The 23,546-nt window shown below is 43.8% G+C and overlaps 2 long non-coding RNA genes across 3 annotated transcripts; one reads left to right on the top strand and one right to left on the bottom strand.

Annotated features, from left to right (window-relative positions):
* Positions 1-503: 503 nt before the first annotated feature.
* LOC142085813 (uncharacterized) lies at positions 504-6,588 on the top strand. The gene is made up of 3 exons (XR_012674830.1): positions 504-731; positions 824-915; positions 4,814-6,588. It is a non-coding gene; the product is annotated as an uncharacterized LOC142085813 (long non-coding RNA).
* Positions 6,589-11,069: 4,481 nt separating this feature from the next.
* Positions 11,070-20,548, bottom strand: LOC142085812 (uncharacterized). 2 transcript variants are annotated; one of them, XR_012674828.1, is made up of 5 exons: positions 18,903-20,548; positions 17,378-17,542; positions 15,771-16,566; positions 13,003-13,284; positions 11,070-12,880 (listed from the first exon to the last, which is right to left on the bottom strand). It is a non-coding gene; the product is annotated as an uncharacterized LOC142085812 (long non-coding RNA). The 2 variants fall into 2 exon arrangements; XR_012674829.1 differs by lacking the exon at positions 17,378-17,542 and having other exon boundaries at positions 11,070-13,284.
* Positions 20,549-23,546: the final 2,998 nt, after the last annotated feature.

The following is a 23,546-nucleotide window of genomic DNA, read 5'->3' as shown; positions in this document are numbered from 1 at the left end:
GCGGGCAGGCAGCGCGGCAGGGGTCCCCGCCGCTGCGTGCCGGGGAGGGCTGTCCGCCGCCGCCTGCCTAGCTGCTTGGGTCGCGTTTTAAAATGCTGCAAGCACTGCAGAGTTTGAGGTTGCCGTTAAGATTTTACTGAGTTTGAGGTTTTAAATGAAGGTGTCATCAGGGGCAGTTGCTGCAGAGGTTTGTGACGTGGATCGCTGCCGCTGGCAGAACTGAACAAAGACCACTCATCTCACATCGACTGTCATCAAAGCTGGCATCACTTGGAGCAAGTTTTGGTGAGCGCTGCTCGAGGCTAGGGTCCTATTTAACATTTACTGAAGATCTCTTTTATCAATGTTGACTCATCCAGATCCTGCAAATGTTCCTTCAGAATTAAAGGTTTTAATTTAACCAGTATAATACAATACTGAAAGACAAAATAAATGAGCACCTGCCAAAGGTAAGTAAAATAAAAACAATATAGGGGAAGAAGGTTTCAAAGCCCGAAGAAAGATTTAATTACAGCAGGTCGTGTGGTTGTATCTGCAGTGGTGGCAGCCACCGTGGCCGGAAGGGCTAGGTTTGTTTTCCTCCATACGTGCAGGTCAAGTGCTCCTCTCGCGCAGCCCTTAGGGCTGAGCAGCCCAGCCGTCTGCGCGGCACGGCGCAAGGAAGGGGAGAGTAGGATTGCAATGCTAAGGGCAGTAGTCTGAACGCAACCTTACCTACAGATCATCAGGCAGTGAGTTACTTTTTACCATTTATAAACTATGCAGCTGACGGCCGCACATGGCGTACATCCCACAGATAGTCCTTCCTCCCTTCCCCTCGCAGATAAGGACGTTTCAGAGGAAGAAGCGCTGTTTACATCTATGGCCGTCTGCAGAGTTCTCGAGTGGCAGAGAATATACTGACTCTTACTAAAGGTAAATTAACAGGGTACATACTTCTAATCCAAAGACCAACTACGTCAGTCACCTCAGTTACTGGAAAAAACGCTTCCAAGTTTTTAGAACTGGAACAGAAGAGATGGCTACTGACAGTTCTGAAAAGCAGGAAAACATTATCCACACGAGTTATCTGATCTATAAAGGTCATGAGCTACCCAAGCAAAAGTGATGCTAACTGAAATACGGGTAGGAGTATGGAGAGGGTATATTTAAAACAGTGTCACACTCACTGGAAAAAGTGAAAAAGGATAAGCAGACTTGGAAGGAGAAGAAATGCATTTTTCAAAGATGGAAAATGTGGGCATTTCTGCAACGGGAGGGAATTCAGGTGGCTTTCTGCCAAAGGATTCACTTACATCAGTAAAGACAGAGTAAACTTAATAAATACAGTATGAATATTAGCACAAGGAAAGGAGTCCTAGATTTGTGTCATGCAATCTTTCACATTTCATTCAAGGCAAGAAAGGTTCAGGATAAAACTACAAAAGCGATTTTACATAAAGGAAGATGGGAGATAAAGTACTGGACAGTGCAGAGCTCATCTGCTCAGCATCGGCTCCCATGTTGACCTCCCTATTCTCTTGTTTGCTCCCAGCTAATCACCAGCGACTGAGCAGTAAAATACCTTGGCAAAAGCCTCACTTTGAGAAATGCATGGAATCCACAACATGAAATTAAATGTGACCCTTATTAAACTGCTGAATACTATCAGGTTTTATTAGCAGGAGATTCCAAAGAAACTTTAACTCCAAACATGGATTTGTTGTAAACTTTGTATTTCAGCCTTACCTTTATTACAGGGTGCATCAATGTGCATGTTTTGCCTGAACTTGTGACTTACTTGAAATCCAAAAGCTAACTGTGTAACTAGCTATATTTATTCCAAATAGACACAGCTATTGGCTGTATCCCTAATAGTCTCCAGGGTAAATGAGGAGTTCATGATGACATACCACCCCAGCAAGATGTTTTTGAAAAACCGTAAGGCCTTTGGTGTTGATGTCCCCCAGTTCTTACTGGCTTTGTCTGGAGTGCGATAACAGCTACGTTATCCAAACTAGTACTCCATGCCTGTTACTGAGGAGCTCGTTACAGACACCAAAGCAGCTGAAGTACTTTTCGTTGCCCTGCAAACACCAACCGTCCAAGCCCGCCAGGATCTTCCTGTGTGCTGGACCGCGAGTCAGACATTCATCACAGAGCATTTGTTATGTCCCAAAAAGTTGTCCAGTGCGTTCCATACCTGAAGATTAGACAGGAGTAAGCCATTCAAATACTGAGAACTAACTAGTAAATCCTAACAGGTTTTGAAATTTTCACTCATTAGTGTTTAAACCAATTTCTAAGGAGTTACGATTAAAAAGACTACACTGTGTCCAATCCATGAGTCTGCAATAACATTTATTAAATTTTTCCCTGTACCGTTTGGTGCTGGCGGCTGCTGGAGATGGTACCCCAGGCTGGATAGCCTGGCCCCTGGCAATCCCTGTGGCTCCTAACTCAGCTCAGCATCAGAGGTGAAAGATTATCTGCAGCCCATGCTGATTAAGCAACTTCAAATTTAGAGACACCTAAGGTTTAAAAATATATACATCTATACACAAACAACAACATACTGATTTAAACAGATTCCTACATGTATTCAGTATTTTCTTGAGCTTCTTTATAGATTCCTGACGTTTACATATAGCATAGGCAAAGCTTTTCATGATATCAGGGATTTTACCACATCTTTTTGCTTAAATGTAGTTTTTTACAGAGCAGGGCTTTGGAAGATACTTTTGTAATGTGTCATTTACACTGGAATACTTTTCTTATATGAATCTATGCTGAGTATCCCATAAGGAAACCAAAGAATTTGGGGATTTACAGTAGACACAGTAGTCACATAAAATGATTGATAGCCTACATTTATAATTGGAAATTTAAACTGCACAAGACATACACTAGTGACTGTGGGAGACAGTGACCTTTTCTATACAACCTACGCACAATGATAGGAAATGACAAGTTAAAATAGTAGTTGAGTTATATTTTAAATAAAAAGACACAATAGCACAATTAAAGGCAGGAAAGAAGTCCTTGTATTACCCTAGAGCATTCAGGCAGGGAAAGAGTATCTGTGAAAACATTCATGGCTCCTACTGACCACATTCATGTATTCACAAATGCTTGTTTATTTTTTTTTAATTTCCAGAAGGAAAAGCTCATTAACTATTCTCATTTTCCCTTTTAAAAAGTTTCAGGCATCCAGTCAAGGGGAAAAAAAACCACTACCATATGTTTTGATCAGCAACAGAGAATGAATAGCAAGTAGTAAATAGCAGGGAAGATTGCAAGTGATCTTACGAAAATACTGATTTGGAAGTACAGTCAACTGACTCATCAGGAGAGAGAACAGAAAGCCAATGTTATATTTGGCCAATTCTAACTAATATCCAGGGGGAATGAATAAAAACAAAACCACGAGCCACACTGAAAGAGGAGGGCCTATGAGTGGGTAAATATGTGTGGAAGGTTGGCATTAATCTTTCATGAGCAGGCTGCTGCCTACTGATACTTGGGAAGAAGCTGGAGGGGGAAAAAAGCCAACAGTGTCACAGATACAACAGATGTGAGAGCTTTTAGCTAAAAATCCCTGGAGGGACACAAACAAAATTAAGTGCTTCAAGAAGGTACATATGGTTAAACTAAAACCAAATTGACTTCTTATGTGAAATAACAGAGACAATTAAAGAAGGGCTTGGGTAGGACAAAACTCGTCCTACCCAATAGGATATAGAGATAGAATATACCTCACTGTAGTCTTCAAAGTTGTGAAAAATAAATGACTCTATAATTAGCAAACTTTCTCCATGACTCATTAAATAATTGAACACTACAAATTAATACAGTATTACTCTAAATTAAATGAATTTTATCTAAAAAGAAGATAATGTTTTTAAACCGTTTGCTTAGAACTTTAGCTACAAACAATAACTAGTTCAACAAAGGGACTCACATCCCTGGACATTTTTAATTAAACAATCAATCTGGCATTGCAATATTCTATTTCTAAAGATACCCTGGTAGTGCGGCGTTTTGAATGCCCTCTTAAAATGTAAAGAGGGCTGAGCTAATACAGAAGGGGCAGGGAGAGCCAGCTGGGATGCGGGTGCTGGCAGCAGAAACAGCTTGTGTTCCTGAAGTGGTCATTCCCAGAACTGTTGATTTTGGGGTGTTGTTTTAAAAGATAGAAAAACATTTCTAGAGCAAGCAGCATGAGGTTTCAATGCTAAATAGTCTCCATGTACATATCAGTACATTTGACTCATTTTTATCCGTGAAGCTTTTTGTTTCCAGATAAAGGTACAAATGAGTAAGTTGCTAAGATTAAATTGGAAAGCAACAAACTCTGGCAACATGCCCCAAATGATTAATTATTTAATAGAACATTTGGTAATATGGGCATGCCCAAAGCCACTTTTCACAGAGAGATTGATGACATTAATAATAAGGTGATCAAGAGTATAGCGTAAAATTTATCACCACTTGACACAGTTCAGCTTTGTTAATGCTTGAGTACTTTTTTAAATTCCTCGCTTGTATTTTCTCATACCACAGATACGGTGCCAACCTACTGTGATAAATCAGAGTGCCATTCAGGTATTAATAGTATAACCCCCAAAACTGAAATTTCCAACTAGGGGAAAGCATGCAAATGGGTTAGGATCTGTAAAACAAGCTGCAAGGCACACTCTGCAACACTGCCGCACCCTGGAACCTCCACGCTATGAGAAATTGTGTCGCCCACAGAAAATCTGAGGCAGAATTAAAAATAGAATTTATTTCTGCTCTTGAACTTTCTTGCTCAAAGCCGCCTGTCATTTTCTAGGCCAACGAAATGTTACAGTGGAGCTGACAGCGTCAAAGGCAGCCAAGAGGAATCAAAAGCATCAATGAACAGTGGCTCAAGCCTGCAGAAAAAAGGTGGGCTCCATGGGCTCCAAAGACAGCCATGCCCTGAGCAACCAGTCTTTTACAATACAATTTCATCACCAAATAGACCATAAAAACATCCACGCCCAGGTCCGAGTCCATGTCTGAGCCCTCCACACTGCTTGTACACCAGCGGGCTCCCTGGCACCTCGCTGCGCGCCCGGGCTCTGCTCCATGGGCACGGGTGCTTCGGGCACCCCTCCCAGCCTTGGCTCTCCGGGGCACAGCACAGATTTAAGATTGCTTCTTCATTAAAGTAGCACCGGCCACAGAGCCCTTTTGCTTTTTAGACCGCCATACTAAGACTCACCAGATTTGTCTGGATTACCCTGTGTCCGCCTGATATTTGAGAAGGAAGAAGGAAAAAAGCCACCCCCCAGAACAGACTTGCTTTCTTCTGCAATTCTGAATAAATAAACATGGTAAAGAGGTAGTGTTACAGATAGAGCCGGTAGTTATAAACCCCGTAATGCGACAGTGAGTGGCTAAAGCAATCCAAGAGTGCTTTACTGCTGTAGCAGGTGAACGCTGCAAAGGCTTCTGATAGTTTGCTTTTATTTTATGGGTTTTGTTTAGTCAACTACTGTGCAAGGTTTTCATAAAACAAAACATTTTACAGTCTAAGACTTCAACCAGGAAAGAAACGTGGCCAAGGGTTTCCGAAACAGAAGCTTAAATTCGGGCTTTTGTGCAAGTCGGATGTTTGGGGTTATTTGAGAAAATTGAGGTAAACTACCGAGTATTTGGCAGTTTGGGAAACACCATGACTTAATTAGGTGCCTGAATGTACCCAAGACGTGTTCTCAAAAAAGGTCTCCCATTTACCTGTCTTCTGTGCAAACCGCATTCATGGTGGAACTTCTCCCTCACATTTGCAATGCGCTTTTTTGTCTTGAGCAGGTCTAAGGCTGTTTAACAATTTCATAAAATAAGTCACTACTACCCCATCATATTTGTGTAACATTACTTCCAACATTTAAATCTGAGAATCCTAACCAGCAGGAAGAGTTCCAAGCTGAGAAGCAGAAAGAGGGTGAATGAATGCATTTTTTTTCTCCGGGATATTAGGTGGAGATAAATAACAAAGATGCTTCAGAGCAGACCAAATTTCAGTCACAAAGTTGTGACTAAGTGTAACAGCACTGAATTAATTTATACTGAACTTGGTTATACTGGAAATTAATACAGAATTATAAAGGTAGTAGTGAAAGGATTTAGAGTCCTGCCTAAACTATGAAGAAAGCTGTGAAATCATTCAAGCAATGGATGCATACACTGCAGGTTCATCAGAAGATGAACATCTAACTATAGAGAAGTTTTTCCGAGAAAAACAAAGATGAATTCTGTATACAAACAGGAATTTGCGCTATCTTGTGATGTGTAAGAACCAAAAGTATAGTATACATTTTGAAAAAGAACGCTATTGCAATAAGTCCCGGGCCTGATGCGTAAAAATCAAGTGTTTTGTGACTCACAGACACCAAGGTGCTGTCGATCAATACACTCAGAGTCTGATTATTCAAACTGCATTATGCATTCATACATGAAATTGATTTTAAATCCGGGGTTGTTTGAATCCTAGCACCTGCATCTGATTTCTTTTTGGCGTAACAAATCAACCATTTTAATACCCGCGAAATTTAGTCCGCAAAAATTAGAACTTGGGTTTCCTTTGTAGTGAAGTACAGCAATGCTTCAATAAAACTGTGAAACTTCAGAAGAACGGCTTTCAGTGTGCTTTGTATAGGAGGGAACATCTCCTTTCCCCCTGTTAGAGAGATGGGAAGGAAGCCAGCCCACTGATTTCACTAAGTTGAAGTAGGGGATCCTTCAAAAAGTTAGGGATGTAGCGGAGGCGTCCAGTTTGGCAGGCGGTGCTGATCACCGCCAGGCTGCCTGCTGCTTGACACCTGCAAGGCAAGGGCTGGTTGTATTTATGCCGTTTGTCCGTCACACCTCTGTACAGCACTTCGGAGGCACAGCAGCTACGCAGCAGTGGAGTGGTCGACCTGAGACATGCTGGTAGTAGAGGGGAGGGGGGAAAAAGTTACTATTTTCTTAAAGCCTCATTTATGACATTTGTACATGTGTAAAAACAGGAATTATTCAGGGGCTTGTATGTCCTTGGGTTCTTCTGGGCAATGCTGAGCAGAATGTCAGAGCTGCTCAATTATACATTTACATTGTTCCCTACTGATTGCATCAGACAATCCATACAACCTACTGCTTAAGGGAACCTCGCTCTTCAAGTTACTCCTCAGTAATGATAAGAGGAGGTTTAGGTAAGTTTTGGCTGATGGACGTACTCCTTTGCTGCATAGCAATTACTTAGATATCGAAAATCTGGTATCAGAAACAGCAGGCAATGAAACAGAACTTCGCTAGCAGCTAGATTTTATATGCCTAATGAAGAGTAATTGCAAAATTCAATACATTTTAAGCCTGTCTCACTGCAATACCAGAGACAGGGATCACTGGTTTAAAAACAAAGAAAAATAAATTCTAAATCAAATACTAATATGCTTAAATACACACTAACATTCTATTCTGTATCATAAAACTGTATTAGAAAACGTATTAGAAGACACAAAAAGCATATATAGAAAGCATGAGAAAGCATATAGACCTGAGCACTCACAGTAATAAGTAAAATCAGAAAATATACAGAGGATAAAAAGAAAATATACAGAGAATAAAGACAGGAGGATTTAAGAGAAAGGTCTCATTCAAGAATTCATAGCTGAAGGTGCAATAATGAAAGAATGATTTTATAATCCTCCTACGTCTTGGCATTATTCTGAAGTGAATCTAAGAAGGCATAAATAACTGAAGACAGTGTGATCTCTTTGATGATTAAAGTGATACAACGCTCTGAGTTCAGATACAGGGTGGTTTGGGCTTAGGGAAAATAGGCCGATACTATCTGGGAGCACATGGAGCCTTCATCCTCACCTGACACAGGAAAGGTCTGAGGATTAGAAGGATTAAGATTAAGGAAGACAGTTCATGTGTGAGGAAGACTACAACCACGCTTGCTAAACAGCACATGAAGAGGACATCTGCGAACCATGATCTGCATCACTGCAAAACGTTTGCTTCATCAGCTAACGGATCATATGTGTGTTGTTCAAAGTACGGCCTTCCGTACCGCTTCTCTCCTCTGATACTTCATGAGCATTTCTAAGAAATGAAAGTAGAATATGTGCAAATATCTATAAAAATTAGAAACAACAAATACTTTGTATGTGCAGTGAATATTTTTTAGCTATTGTTCCCTTAAATCTTTCCCTTAGGAGAGCAAAAATGTATTACATTTGCAGGCGAACATCGTAACTCAAAGAAATCTTAAGTCCTGAAAGGGTGATCCAGCTTAAACATGAGCAGTATTTCCTCCTGAATACTGTATGCTGGACCTTTCTGGAGACAGCCCATGGCAAGAAGTTCTAACCCCAGTCCAAATATCCATTGCCTTTGGCAAGAAGACAACAAACACGACTTTATCCTCTCAAACCATAAATAACTCACAAAATACATTTTGGGCTTGTCTATGCTAGCCCGATAAGCACGGGACGGACACAATATGCTCGGTACTCAGCGTGGACAAGGACCATTGCGTTCCTGTGCAGCCAGCTTCAGCCGACAGCACGACAGTGCAGGTATTCACAGAGACCTTCCATAACCAAAAAAAAAAGTGTGCTTTTAATATATTAAGCTTTCATGCTTATGCCAGCTTGGGAAAAAAAATGGACATACTTTAGCTAGTGATCACCTAGTTACTCACTGTAAAATTTTTAAACTGTATCTGCACTTTGTTTAGTGTTATTTGGGTTGTTTTAAAAGGCATTTTGTCTCATCTATTTCTCTAGTTGAGACAAAAGCCTGGAATTTTAAATCATAGTCATTAGCACAGCTCACCAAGGTCATGTTCTCACATAACCTGTTTTGCTCCTGGGAGACAGTCCTGAGAGCTCCAGTGCGCGTACTGAGTCAGCTCCCTTTTCTTCCAGAACAGGATGTTAACACTGGCAACAGCATTCTTTTTGCTTGCAGTGGGGTATTGCTGTTTACCATGGCAGGGCTTGGCAAGAATTGCTTCATATGTAAACAAGTAGAAATGAAAAATGTTTTCTGGAGGCCTAAATAAAAGCTTTGTTAATTTATTGAAAACATGCATAGATGTAAAATCTTGCACCTGATAAATATTAAGTCATTATACGCTTGAAGTTCTATTTCATCTCTTAAGTTAAAGCAATAAGAGCAATTAGTTTTGTAGTACGCTGATGTGTTAGAAATATCTGCAAACTATAGGGCTGTTTAGCATACAGTATTCTTAGAATAAATTAGAGCATTATTTTTTCAAGATTTTAAGTCTGTAATAGACAACTAGACTACTCTGGTGGTACTGTAATTAACAGTGGTGTAAATGTAATAGTGAATAATGAACGTAGTATTTATATACTTTCAGTACATAAATATCTAATCAATGTGTGAAATCTGGATGCCTTTAGGATATGATCAGCTAGAAGAATTGTCATTAGATGTCATTTGCTTTGTTCCTGCCGAGGCAAAGACAGCATGACACAAACCATTGAGAACTAATACTTATTAAGAAACTTATTTTAAAAAGCTTTAAACTCTCCTTACTACCTCCTTATTTTTCTTGTGCAAGGGATACCAGATTTTACAGCAATATTAAGTTTCCTCTGATTATCTCAAAGAACAAAACTCCTGGAAAAAAAGATGCTTAACTGATCCATCTTTATTTCTATCTTTAACGGTTTGCAACACCAATTCATGAAGCCCTTTATACTTTTTTATTACTCCATCCATCTCCTCCTCAGTACGCAGCACTGAAGGTAACGATCAACATCATAGTCATTACGCCATGAAAAGAGCGGTTATTTTTTAAGCGAGAAAAAAATCCAGCTTGCAGTTTGATTTCCGAAGTTGATCAGTACTATTCTGCAAATATACAAAGACTCATGCAGTGTGGAATAGCATGAGTCCCCATCACCCTTATATCTTTTGCCTGGAGGAATACTAAATAGCCACGCTTTTAATTCTAAGGCACCAAATGATCTCCCAACCTGCTGAAAAGCACTGCTCCCAAAGCACTTCTAGCCCTCACAGTCAGCCTTGGGGGAACCTGTAGTTTTCCTACGTTTCATTTACCAGAGTCAAGTACAAAAGAAAAACTTGCCTTCATCTAAAAAAACCCCAGCAAATAAGCCATCAGTGCTTGTATAAGCAAGGCCTGAAATCTTGACAGGCTCCGAATCCAGAATACAAAGGATGCAATCTTAGATTTGCTATTAACGTTTTTTAGATTTTCTGTGGCGCAAATAAAGATTTTTGAAAAAAATTTAGACTTACAATGTGGCTTTTGAGAGACAACTATTGCCTACAGAACCCAGTCCTTGATTTAGGAAATATATATATGCTATGATATCATGGGAATTGGCTAATGTAAGTCCCAAAGAAGTCACGTTTGAAGTGCCAGCTGCGGAGCAGCCCAGCTGTGCCCAGCTGGAAACGCAGGCAGGAGAACTGCCACTGCCATTTCAAGGTGTTATATTTCAACAACAGCTCTTTTAAAAGAGCACAACAAAATTGGTGCCAAGGAAGGAGAGGTCAACACACAGGTAATCGTCCTGTTTAACTAAACTTTCAGGGTCCCCTGAAAATTCTGATTTTTCCCCCCCTGCAAGAACTGTAGTCCTCATGAACAACTTTATCTGGAGCAGGCTGTTCCCAGGACATAACTCAAATGCTCCAACTCAGCTGCTGTAACCCCTGCTCTCCATCACCTTTGCCCTTTTTCTTTGTCTTCATCGCTTGTTGTGGTACATGGAACGTAGCCCTTGATCTTACAGCAGTTGCACTAGACTAGGATCAAAGTTTAGAGGCTGGCAAATTAGCGTAGGAGACTCCAGCCACAAGGAAAAGGCCTTTTCACACTTGAAAAACAACGTGCATACTTCTGCTGCCATGTAACTAAAACCATAGTTATGGTTAGACACATGATGATGAGTAACCAGGATACAGATTACTAGCTCTTGAGTGCATGGAGATGTGTTCACGCCATCCAAAATGCTGACAGTGCCAGGATTCATCACTTGCTGTTAGTGACACCTCCCCCTACGTGCCTTTATTTTTCCATCATGAGCTAAAATTTCAAAATGTGACAGTAAGAGCCAGTTACGGATGTCCTGAACCAAGTGGTTATCCACAGAAAGCCGGATATATTTAAAAAACAATGGGAAGCTCGTGCGTCCATATCCCACCTCGCCAACACTAATTGTGGTAATAGCCCCTCTTCATGACAGGTTTAATGATCACCTCTCAACGGCCGCATTCCCTGCCCCTTAGCTCGGCTAACCGGTGGCTGACCGCTTGTGCTGACATGAGACAGGGAGGGGAGTTAAAGCCGAGTCCGGTTCTCCAGCCCTCGGTGGCTCAGAGCAGCTCTTGCTGTGGGTTTTCATACAGTCCTTCAGTGGGTGACGGCAAAGATGGGATAGTGGGCCTCTGATGTCATTCTCGGTGGTAATTCTGGGACCTGCAGCCGGTGTTGCAGGAGGACAATTCTCACTGGGATCAGTGGAGGCACTGCTGCTCCCCAAAGCCAGTTATTTTAAGTCACATGTAAACAAGGAATTATCAGCTTAAGATCAGCCTTTCTCCCCTGCAGCAGGTTCCATTAGATGCAATACTTGGTAACTAAAAAGCAAAACTACATCCCCCTCGCTTGAGGCAGCAGACTCCTCTGGGCTTTGGTGGGTGTTGGCTCCTGCTGAATTGAAGAATTCACAGCCTGGCCATAGGTATGTAGATAAATACCTGGGAGGGTGACGTGCCCCTGCGCCTGTTTGCGTAGCTGGATACCAGCCACGCAGGCGCGGCGGCCTCGTTTCAGCCGCTGCTCTGCCTGCTGATCACTGACGCCCTTGCCTGCAGGAGGTGGGTGACTCCCCACCGTCTCTTATACCGCCAGCCTGGCACCGCCTTGCTTTCTGGTGGTAGTTATTTGCCTCCTCTCTAGCTCATCCCCTGGTAATAAACAAACACACCGCCACCATCACCGGACTTTTTACACTTCACAGCCTGCCCCACGCGCGCTCATGTCCCTCCTTGCTGTCCATACCCTGCATTTTCAGTGGGTATTTGCTGCTCCAGCCATCGTGTATTTAGTGGCAGCATGTCTCACCGCGGTTTGCATCGGGTACACTGCTATAATCCAAGCAGAGGCTAAAGCCCCTTGCAGACAAGGTCTTAGAAACATGAAGGGGCTTGCAATAAGGAAAACAAAACAAAACAAAACTGCTTTTAACACATCTATGGGTTTTTTCTGTGAAGCTATTTTATGGGGTTTTTTTTAAATCCATCACTAGGTCGCCTATACAGTATTATTGCCCGTTAAATAAAAAGATCTACGTACCAAAACAAAAAGACATATTGTATTTGCTAACAATCAAATCCCAACATCTTTTTTTTTGCCAGGCCCTGCTCAGGAAACTTCTTGCTGGGCTGAAGGGCTAAGCCCCAGCCAGGGCCCCCAACGGACATTTATACTGGAGATACCACCGACGGTGACGGCCAGCTCCAAAGAGTGAAGCTAGGCCCTCCTCTTCTCACCACTGAATTAAAAAAAAGCATGGGTAAATCCCCTCCCCCGCAAGTCAGAGCATTTCTATTAACACCCGTTGGGTGAGGACTTCACTCTATATCCAAATACCTCGGGCGTTCAGGCGGGTGCAGATCCAGGGGTGCGCTCATGTCTTACTGACGTCCATGATACTGCTCCTCGCCTTCCTTGCAGCTTTACCGGCCGACATCCAAGGCTGCGGCTCCAGCGAGCGTCTCCTCCGGCAAGGGTGCTCACCCCGAGCCCCCTTCTCAGCCCCGGTTAACCCTCGCAGCTCCCCAGCTCACCCTGCGTATGTCCGTCTTCTCGGCCAGATTTCTGGAATGATTCAGTTTAGGAACCAAACAAAATGGAGCTTCTCCCCTGGGGGAGAGGCACGAGCACCAGGTGAGCAGAGGGAATACCAGCCACCTGCCGTCACCGCCTACCGCTGTCATTACCTTCCCTTGCAGATAATTAAGGCCGCGATTTAGCCTCGCTGAATGAATTTGTTCGGTCCTCGTTCACTTGCTGTTATTGGAGGGGAATGATCTGAAACAGCTGGAATCACGGCGTTGGGTCACCGCATTCAACTACACGTGGGCTTTGGCCGTGAAGACAGGTTCCAGATTTGCACTCTTCAAACTTCAAGCCAGGAGACTCCTCTCTAGTTCTTTGTGCCTATTTCTTAGTTGCAAAGATTTGTTTGAAATGGATGATGAATCAGGAAACTTCTGAAGAATCTGACCAGAACAGAAATCCAGGTGAATTTTGTATATATACACACATTTTGGAAGATTACACTTAATTTCATCAATATTGCTGTACTAAGCACGATACTTTTGAGAAACCGGGTATGCACTTCATATAAAAAGGTGGAACAAGCCTAGGACTGATGATGAGAGTGCTGATGGAACTAATGCACATTTAAAACATAAACCCCTTCCCTTCAGTATTAATTTGATCTGGGGTATAGTAGAGCAATGACGAGCCTCAGATTGCTTTATACACCAGTGAGTTAGACTTCAAGTGCTTTACAAGAGAACTAAGAAAGCTCATGAAAAGAAAAGTCATCATTCAAAATCTCTAAGAGCTATGAGGAGTGGAAATTAGCTACAGAAAGTTCTATCACTTTATAACATACATGCACACACACGTATAGATGTACACGTGGGTGGAACTGCTTATTTACTCATGAATTAACTTTTTACATCTCCCATCCATTGTAGCTCCTTTGCTGCAGGCCCCTAACCAAAACTTCGGGGTGGCTGCAAAGCCCTTTTCAAACATTATCAGGACTTGGACATTATATTCTAATTCTTTTTATTTCAAATGTTTATAAGTTATTAAAATAGGAGATCTAGCTAACTGTGCCGTAGAGAAATCATGTTTTACCTACGCTCAGCCTGCTTTTTTAACAATACCATTTATTCCAATACCTGATAAATTCAAATGTATTGCCAGTGAACACACAACGGAAAGCTGTTTTTCTGTTGAAAACTTAATTGAAAGTTATCCCAAGTAATAATAAAAAACGATAGCAGCATTGGCGTTACATCAAACGTCAGTCCTGATGCGTTAAAAATGTACCTCTGTGATCAGAGAAAAGATTAAACGATACAGAGGGTCGGCTGGTAGTTTTTTAACAAGTTCTGGCAACCGGGTTACAACTCTGGACGGTGGCCAGGAGTGCAGTTTTCACGTGCAATCGAGGCTACGGCTTAAAACCGAGGAAGAATCAAATCCCCCCCCGCAGTCAGGGCTGGGGAGGGAACAAGCCAGCAGGTGCTCGTGGTGGAGCCAGGAACCGTGGCTGGGGACGGTTGTACGTTGCACTCCAATTCATTTTCATTTTTTTTTTTTAAGGCAAGTGGTGAAAAACACAGCTGTCCATCCGCACGCCCCAGTCACAGCTGGTTTTGCCTTCTCACAGATGAAGTAAAGCCAGTCAGTCTCCGTAACCCCTTGAGGCCACTGCCCATTGATATCAGCGCCAGCTTCAGCCCCGCTCTCACTCCAGCCGTTGACTGTGAGCAGCAGGTGACCCCAGTGGGACACCTCCATGGCAAGTGCAATCTAGATGCCTTCGTAGACAGGCCAAGCTGGGGAGGCTGTGCCTGGCTGCTTCTCAACCACCACGGGGCAGAGACGGGGTCAGGAGCGGCATCAAGCTGAGCAGGAATTGTGAATGAAGCTGAAGACATCGTACCCAACAGCCTCGCCTTTGAGGAGCATCTTAACTCTCAGCACACAGCTGAAATTGTGCCCTTTTACAAATACCAGTTTGCATTAAGCAAAGAAGTCGCATTTATATCAGAAGGTGTCACAAGGGCCCTGCAATATGAACCTTCATTGGAAGCAGAATTAGATTTTTTTGATGCGACTGTGCGAAAAGCGCAATGGCATGTGATGAGCAATTTTACGCGGCAAGAGCCAATTTCATGCTCCTCTCTATTTTTTCTAGCTCTTACCATCTTGCATTGTGAAATCCTACACAGCAAACATAGCAATATAGTCAAGCAATATTAGAAGAATATCCTTCCAATACTGAAAAAGATACATCACATACAATGTTAGCAAAATTGGTAGTAATGCCATATAAATATTAAGCATGTCAACATTAATATCCAGCTGCCACTGTGAAGGACTGTAGACAAATAGTGTAATAAACATTTTTAAAACTGGGGATTTCCATGCAGGTATCCAAACCAGTAACCTTCTTCCCAAAGGTTTAGAATGCCAGGCTATCATCATACAAAATCAGGTGAAGAGATTCTTGTAGAAACAAGACATGGGGCTTAGGATTGCAGTTTGTAAATTAATTGAACTTCAAAGTCGTTTTATGTTGTTACATTCATACTTTTGGTTTTGTTCTTTCAAGTGTGGATCATTTTCTTACGTACTTTGTTTTTTACTAATGGTTTCACTATAAATAATGTGTCTGTTTCATTTTCCCATCCCTTACAGAAAAGATCAATTACAGAGTTTATACCAGCTTTTAAAACAAAAATTATTGTCCAAAGGAGGAATCTAGGAACTGTCTCTTCTATGAAGGTAAACTTCAACACTTAAAAAAGAAGACCCAAGTTGGTGACAATATCACTTGCTAGTTTTACCTCCACTGACAGCATGCCCAGACTGAGATAAGAATCAGAGCTTTTCACACCCACGAGTGGTTTCCTTCAGAAGGAGATGAGCTTCTCAAGATACTCTGGGTAGGGCTACTCACCTTGCAGTGAGGGTCAGGTTTTCAGCACTGGATTTTGAGAGACAAGGAAATTTCGCGTTCGCTGGGATCAGGCCCCTAAAATTCCTTATTCTCTTCTACTTTTTACAGATTGGTTATTAGAAGGGGGGGTCCCAGGTGCCGCAGGGAGGAGCAGCCTGGGACACAGCCGTACCTGCCAGCGAGTGCCAGCAGACTTCGGTATCTACACTTCTAGCAGTTTGCAGCAGCAGCCTGGGAAGCAGTAGTGATGCTGTGGCCAAAGAGGTAAACTGAGGCACAGAGGACGAGGGCGCGGTCTGAATCCCAAGGCAATCAGTTAATGAACTCTGATTTGTGCATACAAAATGGTCAGCCCTTTGTGAACCTGTTCCCTGTTTGCCGACCCACTGTCCTGACTTCTGGACCATGTTCAGACTACTGGATCAGACCCACTTTCACCTGGTAAAAAGGACTCAGAAGCCAGCAGAAGATCAATTTTCCCATTTGAATTTGGTTTTAAACACGTAAGGGCAGTTGTTGCACTGTCAGTACCTAGAAGTGGAATCCTCTTGAGCTGATTATCCATTGGCGCAAGTAACTTCTCCCAAGGTCACTACAAGTTTTCAAGACTGAACGAGGACTCTCTGAAGTGCTTCATACCCATAGGGTTTGTGGCACAGCGCTGAAGTCCATCGTACCTAAGGTTTCTGTTTACTTCAGCAGTACACATGTTCTCAACGGTTCCTAAGACATCTGGGCGATGAGAAAACTTCAAGTGCTTTGCTCTGAAATGTCCAGTCTCCGAAGACAACACTTCCTGAAAGGCAAAAAGGTCTTGAGAACACATTCCTGCGAGGCTGAGTCTGAAGGTCAAACAAACAAGAAACCCACATGCGCTACGAGGCAGACTGGATCAGTCCTTTTTTCTTGAGCCCTACAAATTTCAGATGACCTGCTGGTGACTCCTAACTTTTGCCTCATATAAAACTGAAACACGCTTCACACGTAAGACGCAGGATAACACGCTATCTACTGGGGGAGTGAAATCTTCTCAAGTTTTCCTGCTGACTTCAAGACCTTTCCCCTGGCACCGTATGTTTTCAAAGAAAGAGAAAATGCTACAGTCAAATGCGTTTCAGCCTTCCCTGCTGTTGGACTGATTCAAAGCAGATCTGAATTAGCTGCATCAGATATATTTAAGAGTTGCCATACAGCAGTGAAAAGACACGTTGCTTTGGACTTGTTTTTGTAGTGCTTCTTGGGATGGGTGCTTTGAAGGCTACAAGATGCTTGTCACTGAGCAGAGTCCAGAACCTGAGGGTAGTGGCTGGAGGAAATTATTGGCATGTCTACATTAGCATTTTAGTTCAGCTTAGGGATGCGCACTTGAACTGAATCTCTCAAGCATAGCAGTAAGAATTAGTTAAAGGTGTGATTTGTGATGAGTAAACGCTGTAAAACTGAAGGAGGAAATTCCTAGGTACGACTTCACTTCTCAGCCGGGATTAACACTTAACATAGGATTGGAAACTGAGCCATTTCTTCCATAGTTGTTTGGATTCAGTGAGAGCTGTGGATACCAGGGCCCATACTGCCTTTTCAACACACCTGTAAGATATTCGGCATACCTTGACTCCTCAAAAATGACAACGGTTATTTGGGCTTGGCTGTGTGCATTTTCTCTCTCCCTCTCACTGTTGCTTCAGCTGAAATTTCAGCCTCGTTTTCTTCTCCCCAACTTCTCCCCAGCTCCCCACCTCTCAGAGGCTCTGCGCCGCAGTGTACAGGACACACTGTAATTCAAAGGCCAAAAGTTGCTAAAGCGCTTATGCTAGCTAATTACTGTGCCCGTTTAATCCACGTAATGCAGATTAGCGCTGTCAGCTACCGTTCGGAGAGCAGTTGATGTAACAGGCTGCCCGTCAGCAGGGAAACCGCTCTCTTCAAGAGCGGCAGAGCTGCTTCAAGTGCAGAAACGCTGACCAGCACTGGGAACAGAAACCTCTCACGCTGTTCCCCGGTTGCTGTCAGGACGTAGGAGGCGGCCAGAAAAGCTAGATATGACAAACAGGCAGGTTTAAAGAAGGTATCGCACCCCTCATTTCAAGAGAAAATTGTCAGCTTTGACCCCTTGCCCCACTTCTGCATGTTCAGAGGAAAAACTTCCAAGTTTCAGAGAACAGTCCCACGAAAGACATCCTTATGGCAAGACACAAGCCAGAACGAAGTCAAGCCACTAGCCACTATTTTCATGTCAAGCTAAAAATCCTAATACATGTTTCTATCAAAATGAATACCGATAGGCCAAAGAAAGCCGTCCAGTCTGAACAGCCAGTCATCCCTACGGGCAGAAGGTGGAAAGGTGAAGGGCTTCCTGGCAACTTCAGCTTCTCACAACTTGAGTCCAATCTAATTGGATTAATTTACAGTCATTCCTCGGGTAAAATGCCCTTTGGCATCAACGTGTGTTTACGTAGAGCCTGCTTATTCCCCAAAAGACTGCAAATACAATGTGTTCAGATGGCTAATTTCAGAAATTAATGGCATGTAATATTTCAGGATTTCCAACAATGCTTTTCCTGTTCTGGGAGGGTAAATAATACCAGTTATCTTGATTTGTAAGTGGTAGCCAGGACTACAGCATTTCACATGACACCACTGGTAACCGAGCTACGGTAATAACACCCATTTCCTCCACCCATGCATTATATGACAGTTAAGCAAATATTTTCCACCTCAGCAGATTTTATGGTCAAATTACAGACTTTTCTCTCTGTGGTTTACAGCTGACAAAACTTTGTTTGATGGAGGTAATAATGACAGAATATGTGATAAGGCTGTCTGCTGCTGGCTGAGAGTCAAGGGATACTAAACTATTTAAAGCCTTTCTTATTCCATGTGACTTGTAGATCCAGTAAAATTGGATCATTATTAAAAAAAGGATAATTAAATATAAATCACATCAATACTTTTTTTTACATTAGAAATCTAAGTCTTTCGTATTCTAAAAAATGAGATTTTGTAAGCAAAAGAGATGTGAGATTGAAAGATGAAAAGCATCTAGAAATTTTTAACCTCGCACAGCATGCTTCGGCTGTTAGCCCCAATGCCTGAAGATGGACAAAAGTTTCTCTTAAACCTGCAGCCATTTACCTCGAGCTGAAGCTGGTTCCCTTAAAATCTGCCAGCTGGGACCCCCATGTGTGGCATCGCAGTGGTGCTCTCCTGGGATGTTGCTCTCAGGTGAAAGCGCACGAGTCTTGGCCACAGCCGGAGACATTCCTGCCCACACCTGCCTCTTCCTCGCGCCTCCGCCACTTGCTGCCAGCCTGAGTTTCAGTGATGGCTTGAGGTAGGATGCCAGGCTGAGATGTGGACGCGCACCTTGTCCTACCAGCTCTGCTAAGGGAGCGCTGACGTCCATCAGGGCGGTGGGGCAGGCAGTAGAGGGGTGATGTCTCAGCCGCCACAGCAAGACCTGCAGCAGCTCATGTAGCAGACACCCCACTTCTCTCTGCTTGTCCCCAAGGACAGTGTGTATCCAAAGAAAGAGGCAGGTTACCTCTGACTTTGCAGGAAGAGAAAGAAGGCAAACATATCAATCATCAGCCAAGCCGCTCACTTCACACAGCACTGGAACAGAAAGTCACAAATGAGGAAGGCAAAAGCATCCCACACAGGCGATGCGGCAAGTACAGGACAGGAGAGTGGGGCTTGGGAGAGAGGCTCAAAAGGATGAACACACTGAAAAATAAACCCTGCTATAACATAAACAAGTTTCCAATCTGAGAATATTAAATATTTTTTCACGGGGTCTTTTCTTCTTTTTGCTGAAGATCAAAAAGTGATGATATATTTCAAACAGCTTCCAGAGCAAAACAGTTGTGTTACCTTTTCTTTGCCTTCCTTCCTCCTCCCAGCCTCAGGAAGAAAAATGTCAAGCTACAAAGTCATATATAGAAAAGAATTTTTCAGGTGAAACACTGAACCAGAAGGAAAATAGATGGAAGAAGATGAGATAGTAGCAGGGAATGAAGCCATCTGAGCAGCAGCACCTTCTTCAGGGCAGGAACACAAACATGCAAAGTCCTGAGCAGTCAGGAGGCAAAGAGTCTGTGCATTTAGCTCCATAAAGCTTGAGCAAGCATCAGCCCCATAGTTCCCCCAAGCAGGAAGAGCAAGACAAACTCGCCTCCTCTGCTGTTCCCTCTCATCCCACCTGCCTTGGCTTCCTGCTCTGGAAGCCAGGGGAACAGGGAGTCACTCCGCAGCCACGCACTGCAGACCACACGCGTGCGGTGTGGCGTGGGACCCTGCCTGGCACCGTTTCGTCCCGCTTTAGAAGTGTGAGTGAGTATGTGCCTGAATCTTGGTACCCAGGGACAGGTACTCAAGAATATCCCATGCTCTCCTGCCCCTTTGTACTGAGGACTGGTCACTGGCTATTCTCAAAATACGTATTGGTGACTCTAGTGACCAGGTTAAAAACAAAATTCAGCACCATTTTGAAAATTTGTTCATTGATATTGGAAAACGCACAAAGCCGGGCTCTTAAGAAAAGCCCGACTTGCAGGTCTCAATTTGCACAGATTCGGAGGAGTCACACTTTATTGGCTTCACTCGGAGCGTTTTGCAGTGAGCACTTCTGAAAATCCGCCTCGCGCACAGCTCTCGAAATACAGGCTGGCGGCAGACAGCTGAGCAGCAGACCTCTCCGTAAGGCTAGTTAAGGGCAGGACCTTAATCCTCCTGCCGCGGCTTCAGCCGTGCGGTTCTGCCAAAGCACCCACCTCCGAGTGAGCTTCTGCGTGCCTGAAAAGGGACGAGCACCTACAGTGAACTGCCCGAAATGTTGATACGTCCACGGCTTTGATGCGCGCTGCAAGTTGTTAGCGGCACGGGCGTGCAACGTTAAGCTTCCTACGGAGCGCCCGGCGCAGAAGGCCGTGACGCCGGGGTTCCAGGCTGCTCGCTGTAAGGTGCCGCCTGCGAAGGGCCGGCACGGCCCGCACGCCTCCCTGCAGCCTCCGCAGGCCGGCGGGCAGCGCGGCTGACCCCCCCTGCCAGGGCCCCCCGCAGCGCCACCGCCCGCCCGCAACTGGCCGCGGCGCGGCGCGGCGGCGCCACCTGGCGGCGTGGCCGGGCGCCGCCCGCGCTGCCCCGGCAGCAGCGGGCTCCGGTGTCTCTCCCCTGCCTCTCCCACCGCAGCCTGTCCCCGCCGAGCCCGTGCAGACACTGCGGGAACCGACAGCCCCTCACAGAGCCGCCGGGCAGCGCCTTCCCTTGCTGTCAAGGGCTTCCTACCTTTCTTGGGACTGCTAAAAAAGCCAATGCTATGTGACTTACGAAAAAAGCAACTTTTAAACGGTGGAGCCTTAGGCCTTTGTTTATCAAAACACATGCATCTAGTTTCTCAATCAAAGCACATGCATATTTACGTGGCGAGGTGGCAGGGCAAGGTTCGCCACGCGCCAGCCATGAAGCTGAGCCCTCTCCTGCAGCCAAAGCCAGTCCAGCACCCAGCTGCTCTGCGCTGGCTACCAACACTGCGGCCACCAGCTTCCCCTGAGGGTCAAGCCCCTGAGGTGGTGAGTAACGTCCGCACCTGAAAGGTGTTTTTCCAGAGCTGAACCAAGGTCACGCGTAAGTAACTACCCCTGGTGAGTGATGCTCTCGCAAGCAAACAGGCACAGTTCAGCCCAGCCTGCCTCTCATCTGCAATAACTACAGTGGTACAGAGCACCCAGGCCGCCTTGTTTTAACTGGACTCTTTGTTTAAATAGGCCTCTACTGGGCAGGAGTAACTGGGAACAATCATGAAAAAAATGCTTGCTTTAAATAAAAAAATTAGGTTTTACTTTGTATGTATGCAGCAAACAAATTTAGAGAAACAGCACAAATTTTAGCAACAAATAAAACATCTTGGTTCTGTTTTAGCGTGAACTTTTACTTCAATGCATTTTAAAGCATATATATGTCCATATTATGATGTCTAAGAATTAGTCCTAAGCAATTTCCCCAGGAAAACACTATAATTCATGTCTCTACAAATAGTTGAAGAGAATGCCAGTTTTCCAGTCAACAACCGTATTCTCTATATTTAAATACTGCTTGCTGACTGCAGAAGGAAAAGATTAGACCACTGTTGATTCATGTTAGCCAAGAAAAGCTCACAGCCAACGTGCCAGGCTCGCTCTTTGTCAGTTTATTAAATTTCATCATAGCCATTCCAAAAGCAACGGGGGTCCATTCATGTCAGTAGGAAATTTAACTGAAAATAAATTGCATGAACAGAAGGTGTCATTTGGCTAACAGTTGTAATTGTTACTACTGTTGAAGATGGAAAAGAACCCAAGTTAGATCTTGGCCAAACTGAGCGTACAAAGGCAGCAAGTATTTCTCGATCCCCGCACGCTTTAAGGGAACCTCTTCCTCTATGCACTGCAAAAGGCTTTTCCCAAGCTTCTGCTATTTGTGAAACTTACTGTTAGGGTATGGAAGGCAGCCATAAAGGATATGGTTCCTCACCTTCTTTTAGTTACTTTTTTAGTTGGATATATTTCACCAGCATATGAATATATTAAGTAAAGGAATTTCCTCTTTTCCTCTTCTCCTCTTCCTTTTCTACAGCTCTATTCTGTTTGTTAAACTGAAAAGATGAGGGACTGATGGGGTCTGCAATACAGGCAGTGCTCCAGCAGTTCAGCTGACATGAAATTGATACCAACCTTAAGAAACATCAGCTGAAAAACTGTCTACATCCTTCAGTCCCTTCAGGGTCAACTACTTGGGTATGGAGGTAACATCACTTACCTATGACAAGCAATCGTGATCAGGATTAGTGTTGCTGCAGCACTTTGAGAAGCGTGAAGATTCAGTTGCTCTCCACTCCTCATTTTTCTCCATTTCTTGCTTTACAGGTATAACTTGCTTCTTTTTAGTATTTCAGCAAAAACAGGATGTGATGTTGATGCATTGATAAACCATCACACACCTCCCATTTACACAGACGCAGGTATAATGAGACTACTTCAAAGCAATCCAAGGCTACTTTAGTTTTTATCCATTTTTCCCCTTTACAGTATACTGAGATGGAAGGTGGGATTGTTCCATAAAAGAAGTATTAAAACAGTAACAAAACACAATTAGCCTTTCTCAGGCTTGGGAATTCATACTTGTCACTGCCGGTTAGTATAAACACGGCCATATTTTTAAAAAAACCTAAAATACATCACTGTTGTAAGGTGGCTGGTTTTCCTCTTCCTAACAGACAAACACAACACTTTTTTACTCCAAGCAGCTATTTAGTTCCCCAGTTCCTAGAGTTAAGCAGAGCTTCTGCGGGGTTTATTCTTCTTTCTAGGGTACAGATACTAAGACTTGGACTCCTTGATGCAAGTTTCACTTAAAAGTCAAACATCTCCTTAAACTTAAGTTGAATTCAACTCCAAAAGCTATTATTTCACCAATTCCTCAGAGGGGCTGCCCACTCTCCTGTGCTCCGGCTTCCTGCGTCCCCTTGGCACTCCGTTTCTGGTTGCTGCCGCAGCCCAGCCCTTCCCTGCCGTGGATCACTTCTTCCTCAGACCCTTGGGACTGCCAGCAGGAACCTGGCCTCAGGTGATCCCTCAGGAGACTGCAGCAAGCAATCCATCCATTTCTCAGCATGTTATGACCACAGCCTTATAGCTAGTCTAGTATGACCTCCTGAGTTCACTCAGGCTCCTAAGGTCCGAGGGATGAAGCCCTTACCCAGCAGCAGTGACGCATATTTGAATTCCAGTCAACACAAGCACA

The sequence above is a fragment of the Calonectris borealis genome, chromosome 9, assembly GCF_964195595.1.
Source record: "Calonectris borealis chromosome 9, bCalBor7.hap1.2, whole genome shotgun sequence".
NCBI classification, from domain to species: Eukaryota; Metazoa; Chordata; class Aves; order Procellariiformes; family Procellariidae; genus Calonectris; species Calonectris borealis.
Note: the sequence above shows the minus strand (reverse complement) of the source record. Positions and strands in the feature narration are given on the sequence as shown.